Raw genomic sequence first — 8,384 nt, 5'->3', positions numbered from 1 at the left:
AAGTATAGATGGGATGCATGTCTCCAGCTGCAGTTGTATACTACTTTATATACAGTCTGTGATGGATATAAAGAGTATAGATGGATGCAGTGTCTCCAGCTGCAGTTGTATACTACTTATATACAATTGTGGTGGATATAAAGAGTATAGATGGATGCATGTCTCCAGTTGCAGTTATATACTACTTTATATACAGTCTGTAGGATATAAAGAGGTATAGATGATGCATGTCTCCACCTGCAGTTATTTACTACTTCATATACAGTCTGTGGTGATATAAAGAGTATAGATGGATGGATGTCTCCAGCTGCAGTTATATACTACTTCTATATACAGTCTGTGGTGGATATAAAGTGTATAGATGGATGGTTGTCTCCAGTTGCAGTTATATACTACTTATATACAGTCTGTGGTGGATATAAAGTGTATAGATGGATGCATGTTCCAGCTGCAGTTATATACTACTTTATATACAGTCTGTGGTGGATATAAAGAGTATAGATGGGATGGCTGTCTCCAGCTGCAGTTATATACTACTTTATATACAGTCTGTGGTGGGATCTAAAGTGTATAGGATGGATGGATGTCTCTTAGCTGCAAGTATATACTACTTTATATACAGTCTGTGGTGATATAAAGAGTATAGATGGATGGAGGTCTCCAGTTGCAGTTATATACTACTTTATATACAGTCTGTGTGGATATAAAGAGTATAGATGGATGCATGTCTCCAGCTGCAGTTATATACTACTTTATATACAGTCTGTGGTGATATAAAGAGTATAGATGGATGCATGTCTCACCTGCAGCTAGGCTTATTACTTCATACAGTCTGTGGTGATATAAAGAGGTATAGATGGATGGATGTCTCCCAGTTGCAGTTATATACTACTTTATATACAGTCTGTGTGATATAAAGGTATAGATGGATGGTTGTCTCCAGCTGCAGTTATATACTACTTTATATACAATTGTGGTGGATATAAAGTGTATAGATGGGATGCATGTCTCCAGTTGCAGTTATATACTACTTTATATACAGTCTGTGGTGGATATAAAGAGTATAGATGGATGCAAGGTTCCAGCTGCAGTTATATACTACTTTATATACAGTCTGTGGTGGATCTAAAGTGTATAGATGGATGGATGTCTCCAGTTGCAGTTATATACTACTTTATATACAGTCTGTGGTGGATATGTAAAGAGTATAGATGGATGCATGTCCTTAGCTGCAGTTATATACTACTTTATATACAGTCTGTGGTGATATAAAGAGTATAGATGGATGCATGTCTCCAGCTGCAGTTATATACTACTTTATATACAGTCTGTGGTGGATATAAAGTGTATAGATGGATGGATGTCTCCATTGCAGTTATATACTACTTTATATACAGTCTGTGGTGGATATAAAGTGTATAGATGGATGCATGTCTCCAGCTGCAGTTATATACTACTAATATACAGTCTGTCGTGGATATAAAGAGTATAGATGGATGGATGTCTAGCTGCAGTTATATACTACTCATATACAGTCTGTGTGATATAAAGTGTATAGATGGATGCATGTCTCCCAGCTGCAGTTATATACTACTTTATATACAGTCTGTGGTGGATATGTATATAGATGGATGCATGTCTCCAGCTGCAGTTATATACTACTTTATATACAGTCTGTGGATATAAAGTGTATAGGATGGATGCATGTCTCCAGTTGCAGTTATATACTACTTCATATACAGTCTGTCGATATAAAGAGTATAGATTGATGGATGTCTCCTAGTTGCAGTTATATACTACTATATACAGTCTGTGGTGATATAAAGAGTATAGACGGATGGATGTCTCCAGCTGTGAAAGAATACTACTTTATATACAGTCTGTGGTGGATATAAAGAGTATAGATGGATGGATGTCTCCAGTTGTGCCATATACTACTTTATATACAGTCTGTGGTGGATATAAAGTGTATAGATGGATGGATGTCTCCTTATTGCAGTTATATACTACTTTATATACAGTCTGTCGTGGATATAAAGAGTATAGATGGATGGATGTCTCCAGCTGCAGTTATATATACTACTTTATATACAGTCTGTGGTAGGATATAAAGAGTATAGATGGATATGTCTCCAGCTAAAGAGTTATATACTACTTTATATACAGTCTGTGGTGGATATAAAGAGTATAGATGGATGCATGTCTCAGCTGCAGTTATATACTTCTTCATATACAGTCTGTGGTGGATATAAAGAGTATAGATGGATGGATGTCTCAGCTGCAGTTATATACTACTTTATATACAGTCTGAGGTGGATATAAAGTGTATAGATGATAATGTCTCCAGTTTATAGTTATATACTACTTTATATACAGTCTGTGATATATGTATAGATGGATGCATGTCTCCAGCTGGTAGTTATATACTACTTTATATAGTCTGTGGTGATATAAAGTGAGTATAGATGGATGCATGTCTCCAGTTGCAGTTATATACTACTCTTATATACAGTCCAGGATATAAAGAGTATAGATGGATGCATGTCTAGCCGCAGTTATATACTACTTTATATACAGTCTGTGTGATATATGTATAGATGGGATGTCTCCAGCTGCAATATATACTACTTTATATACAGTCTGTGGTGGATATAAAGAGTATATGGATGGTTGCCTAGCTGCAGTTATATACTTCTTCATATATACAGTCTGTGGTGGATATAAAGAGTATAGATGGATGGATGTCTCCAGTTTAGTTATATACTACTTTATATACAGTCTGAGGTGGATATAAAGTGTATAGATGGATGGTTGTCTCCAGCTGCAGTTATATACCACTTTATATACAGTCTGTATGGATATAAAGAGTATAGATGGATGCATGTATTCAGCTGCAGCTATATACTACTCATATACAGCCTGTCGTGATGTAAAGAGCAGATGGATGCATGTCTCCAGCTGCAGTTATATACTACTTTATATACAGTCTGTGGTATATAAAGAGTATAGATGGATGGATGTCTCCAGTTGCAGTTATATACTACTTTATATACAGTCTGTCGTGATATAAAGAGTAGATGGATGGATGTCTCCAGCTGCAGTTATATACTACTTCATATACAGTCTGTGGTGGATATAAAGTGTATATAGATGGATGGCTGTCTCCAGCTGCAGTTATATATCACTTTATATACAGTCTGTGGTGGATATAAAGAGTGATAGATATGTCTCTTAGCTGCAGTTATATACTACTTTATATACAGTCTGTGGTGGATATAAAGTGTATAGATGGATGCATGTCTCCAGGCTGCAGTTATATACTACTTCATATACAGTCTGTCGGATATAAAGAGTATAGATTGGATGGATGTCTCCAGTTGCAGTTATATACTACTTTATATACAGTCTGTGGTGGATATAAATATATAGATGGATGGATGTCTCCAGCTGCAGTTATATACTACTTTATATACAGTCTGTGGTGGATATAAAGTGTATAGATGGATGTATGTTCCATTGCAGTTATATACTACTTATATACAGTCTGTGGTGGATATAAAAGAGTATGATGGATTGGCTGTCTCCTAGCCAGAAGTTATATACTACTTTATATACAGTCTGTGGTGGATATAAAGAGTCGTGGATATAAAAGAGTATAGATTGATGGATGTCTCCAGTCAGCAGTTATATACTACTTTATATACAGTCTGTGGTAGATATAAAGAGTATAGATGGATGATGTCTTAGCTGCAGTTAAATACTACTTTATATACAGTCTGTGGTGGATATAAAGAGTATAGATGGAGTGGATGCTCAGCTGCAGTTATATACTACTTTATATACAGTCGTGGTGGATATAAAGTGTATAGATGGATGGATGTTCTAGTTGCAGTTATATACATCACTTTATATACAGTCTGTCGTGGATATAAAGAGTATAGATGATGATGTTCTAGTTGCAGTTATATACACTTTATATACAGTCTGTGGTGGATATAAAGAGTATAGATGGATGCATGTCTCCAGTTGCAGTTATATACTACTTTATATACAGTCTGTGTGGATATAAAGAGTATAGATGGATGCATGTCTCCAGCTGTGCTATATACTTCTTCATACAGTCTGTGGTGGATATAAAGAGTATAGATGGATGGATGTCTCCAGCTGCAGTTATATACTACTTTATATACAGTCTGAGGTGGATATAGCTGTATAGATGGATGGTTGTGTCTCCAGCTGCAGTTATATACTACTTTATATACAGTCTGTGGTATATAAAGTGTATAGATGGATGCATGTCTCCAGCTGCAGCTATATACTACTTATATACAGTCTGTGGTGGATATAAAGAGTATAGATGGATGCATGTTCCAGCTGCAGTTATATACTACTTTATACAGTCCGTGGTGGATATAAAGAGTATAGATGGATGGATGTTCCAGCTGCAGTTATATACTACTTTATATACAGTCTGTGGTGATATAAAGAGTATAGATGGATGCATGTCTCAGCTGCAGTTATATACTACTTCATATACAGTCTGTGGTGATATAAAGAGTATAGATGGATGGATGTCTCCTAGCTGTATATATACTACTTATATACAGCCTGTGGTGATATAAAGTGTATAGATGGATGAAGTTGTCTCCAGCTGCAGTTATATACTACTTTATATACAGTCTGTGGTGGATATAAAGTGTATAGATGGATGCATGTCTCCAGCTGCAAAGAGATATCACTTATATACAGTCTGTAGGATATAAAGAGTATAGATGGATGCATGTCTCCAGCTGTAGTTATATGCTACTTTATATACAGTCTGTGTGGATATAAAGTGTATAGATGGATGGATGTCTCCATTGCAGTTATATACTACTATATACAGTCTGTGGTGGATATAAAGTGTATAGATGGATGTCTCCAGCTGCAGTTATATACTACTTTATATACAGTCTGTGGTGGATATAAAGAGTATAGATGGATGCATGTCTCCAGCTGCAGTTATATACTACTTCATATACAGTCTGTGGTGGATATAAAGAGTATAGATGGATGGATGTCTCCAGTCAGCAAGTTATATACTACTTATATACAGTCTGTGTGGTGGATATAAAGTGTATAGATGGATGGTTGTCTCCAGCTGCAGTTATATACTACTATATACAGTCTGTGGTGGATATAAAGTGTATAGATGGATGCATGTCTCAGCTGCAGTTATATACTACTTTATATACAGTCTGTGGTGGATATAAAGAGTATAGATGTGGATGCAGGTTCAGCTGCAGTTATATACTACTTTATATACAGTCTGTGGTGGATATAAAGAGTATAGATGGATGCAGGTCTCCAGCTGCAGTTACATACTACTTTATATACAGTCTGTGGTGATATAAAGAGTATAGATGGAGGATGTCTCAGCTGCAGTTATATACTACTTATACAGTCTGTGGTGGATATAAAGTGTATAGATGGATGGATGTCTCCAGCTGCAGTTATATACTACTTTATATACAGTCTGTTGTGGATATAAAGTGTATAGATGGATGGATGCCTAGCCGTGAAAGTTATATACTACTTTATATATACAGTCTGTGGTGGATATAAAGTGTATAGATGGATGGCTGTCTCCAGCTGCAAAGTTGTATACTACTTATATACAGTCTGTGATGGATATAAAGATATATAGATGGATGCATGTCTCCAGTTGCAGTTGCATACTACTCTTTATATACAGTCTGTGGTGATATAAAGAGTATAGATGGATGCATGTCTCAGCTGCAGTTATATACTACTTATATACAGTCTGTGGTGGATATAAGAGTATAGATGGATGCATGTCTCCACCTGCAGTTATTTACTACTTCATATACAGTCTGTGGTGATATAAAGAGTATAGATGGATGGATGTCTCCAGCTGCAGTTATATACTACTTTATATACAGTCTGTGTGGATATAAAGTGTATAGATGGGATGGTTGTCTCCTTAGCTGCAGTAGCTATATTTACTTTATATACAGTCTGTGGTGGATATGGTGTATAGATGGATGCATGTCTCCAAGCTGCAGTTATATACTACTTTATATACAGTCTGTGGTGGATATAAAGAGTATAGATGGATGCATGTCTCCAGCTGCAGTTATATACTACTTATATACAGTCTAGGTGGATCTAAAGTGTATAGATGGATGGATGTCTCTTAGCTGCAGTTATATACTACTTATATACAGTCTGTGGTGGATATAAAGAGTATAGATGGATGGAGGTCTCCAGCTGCAGTTATATACTACTTATATACAGTCTGTGGTGGATATAAAGAGTATAGATGGATGCATGTTCCAGTCAGTAAAGAATATACTACCTATATACAGTCTGTGGTGATATAAAGAGTATAGATGGATGCATGTCTCCACCTGCAGTTATTTACTACTACATACAGTCTGTGGTGGATATAAAGAGTATAGATGGATGGATGTTCTGAAGGTAGTTATATACTACTTTATATACAGTCTGTGGTGGATATAAAGTGTATAGATGGATGGTTGTCTCCAGCTGTAGTTATATACTACTTTATATACAGTCTGTGGTGGATATGCTGTATAGATGGATGCATGTCTCCCAGCTGCAGTTATATACTACTTATATACAGTCTGTGGTGGAGGAGGAAGAGTATAGATGGATGGCTGCCTCCAGCTGCAGTTATACACTACTTTATATACAGTCTGTGGTGGATCTAAAGTGTATAGATGGGATGGATGTCTCCAGCTGCAGTTATATACTACTTTATATACAGTCTGTGGTATATAAAGAGTATAGATGGATGCATGTCTCCAGCTGCAAAGTTATATACTACTTTATATACAGTCTGTGGTGGATATAAAGAGTATAGATGGATGCATGTCTCCAGCTGCAGTTACATACTACTATATACAGTCTGTGGTGGATATAAAGTGTATAGATGGATGGATGTCTCCAGCTGCAGCTATATACTACTTTATATACAGTCTGTGGTGGATATAAAGTGTATAGATGGATGCATGTCTCCAGCTATTATATACTACTTCATATACAGTCTGTCGTGGATATAAAGAGTATAGATGGATGGATGTCTCCAGTCAGTGTTATGTACTACTTCATATACAGTCTGTGGTGGAGGAGTAAGTGTGTATAGATGGATGTATGTCTCATTGCAGTTATATACTACTTTATATACAGTCTGTGGTGGATATAAAGAGTATAGATGGATGCATGTCTCCAGCTGCAGTTATATACTACTTTATATACAGTCTGTGGTGGATATAAAGTGTATAGATGGATGCATGTCTCCAGCTGCAGTTATATACTACTTCATATACAGTCTGTCGTGGATATAAAGAGTATAGATGGATGGATGTCTCCAGCTGCAGTTATATAACAATACTATATACAGTCTGTGGTGGATATAAAGAGTATAGATGGATGGATGTCTCCAGCTGCAGTTAAATACTACTTATATACAGTCTGTGGTGGATATAAAGAGTATAGATGATGGATGTTCCAGTTGCAGTTATATACTACTTTATATACAGTCTGTGGTGGATATAAAGTGTATAGATGGATGGATGTCTCCAGGCTGCAGTTATATACTACTTCATATACAGTCTGGTCGTGGATATAAAGAGTATAGATGGATGGATGTCTCCAGCTGCAGTTATATACTACTTTATATACAGTCTGTGGTGGATATAAAGAGTATAGATGGATGCATGTCTCCAGCTGCAGTTATATACTACTATATACAGCCTGTGGTGGATATAAAGAGTATAGATGGATGCATGTCTCCAGCTGCAGTTATATACTTCTTCATATACAGTCTGTGGTGATATAAAGAGTATAGATGGATGGATGTCTCCAGCTGCAGTTATATACACTTTTATATACAGTCTGAGGTGATATAAAGTGTATAGATGGATGGTTGTCTCCAGCTGCAGTTATATACTACTTTATATACAGTCTGTGGTGGATATAAAGTGCAGTAGATGATGCATGTCTCAGCTGCAGTTATATACTACTTATATACAGTCTGTGGTGGATATAAAGAGTATAGATGGATGCATGTCTCCAGCTGCAGTTAGCATACTACTTTATATACAGTCTGTGGTGGATATAAAGAGATAGATGGATGGCTGTCTCCAGCTAAGAAGTTATATACTACTTATATACAGTCTGTAGATATAGTTTATGGATGGATGTCTCCAGTTGCAGTTATATACTACTTTATATACAGTCTGTGGTGATATAAAGAGTATTAGATGGATGCATGTCTCCAGCTGCAGTTATATACTACTTTATATACAGTCTGTGGTGGATATAAAGAGTATAGATGGATGCATGTCTCCAGCTGCAGT

This window comes from Hippoglossus stenolepis, chromosome 15 (genome assembly GCF_022539355.2).
Source record: "Hippoglossus stenolepis isolate QCI-W04-F060 chromosome 15, HSTE1.2, whole genome shotgun sequence".
Lineage (NCBI taxonomy): Eukaryota > Metazoa > Chordata > Actinopteri > Pleuronectiformes > Pleuronectidae > Hippoglossus > Hippoglossus stenolepis.
Note: the sequence above shows the minus strand (reverse complement) of the source record.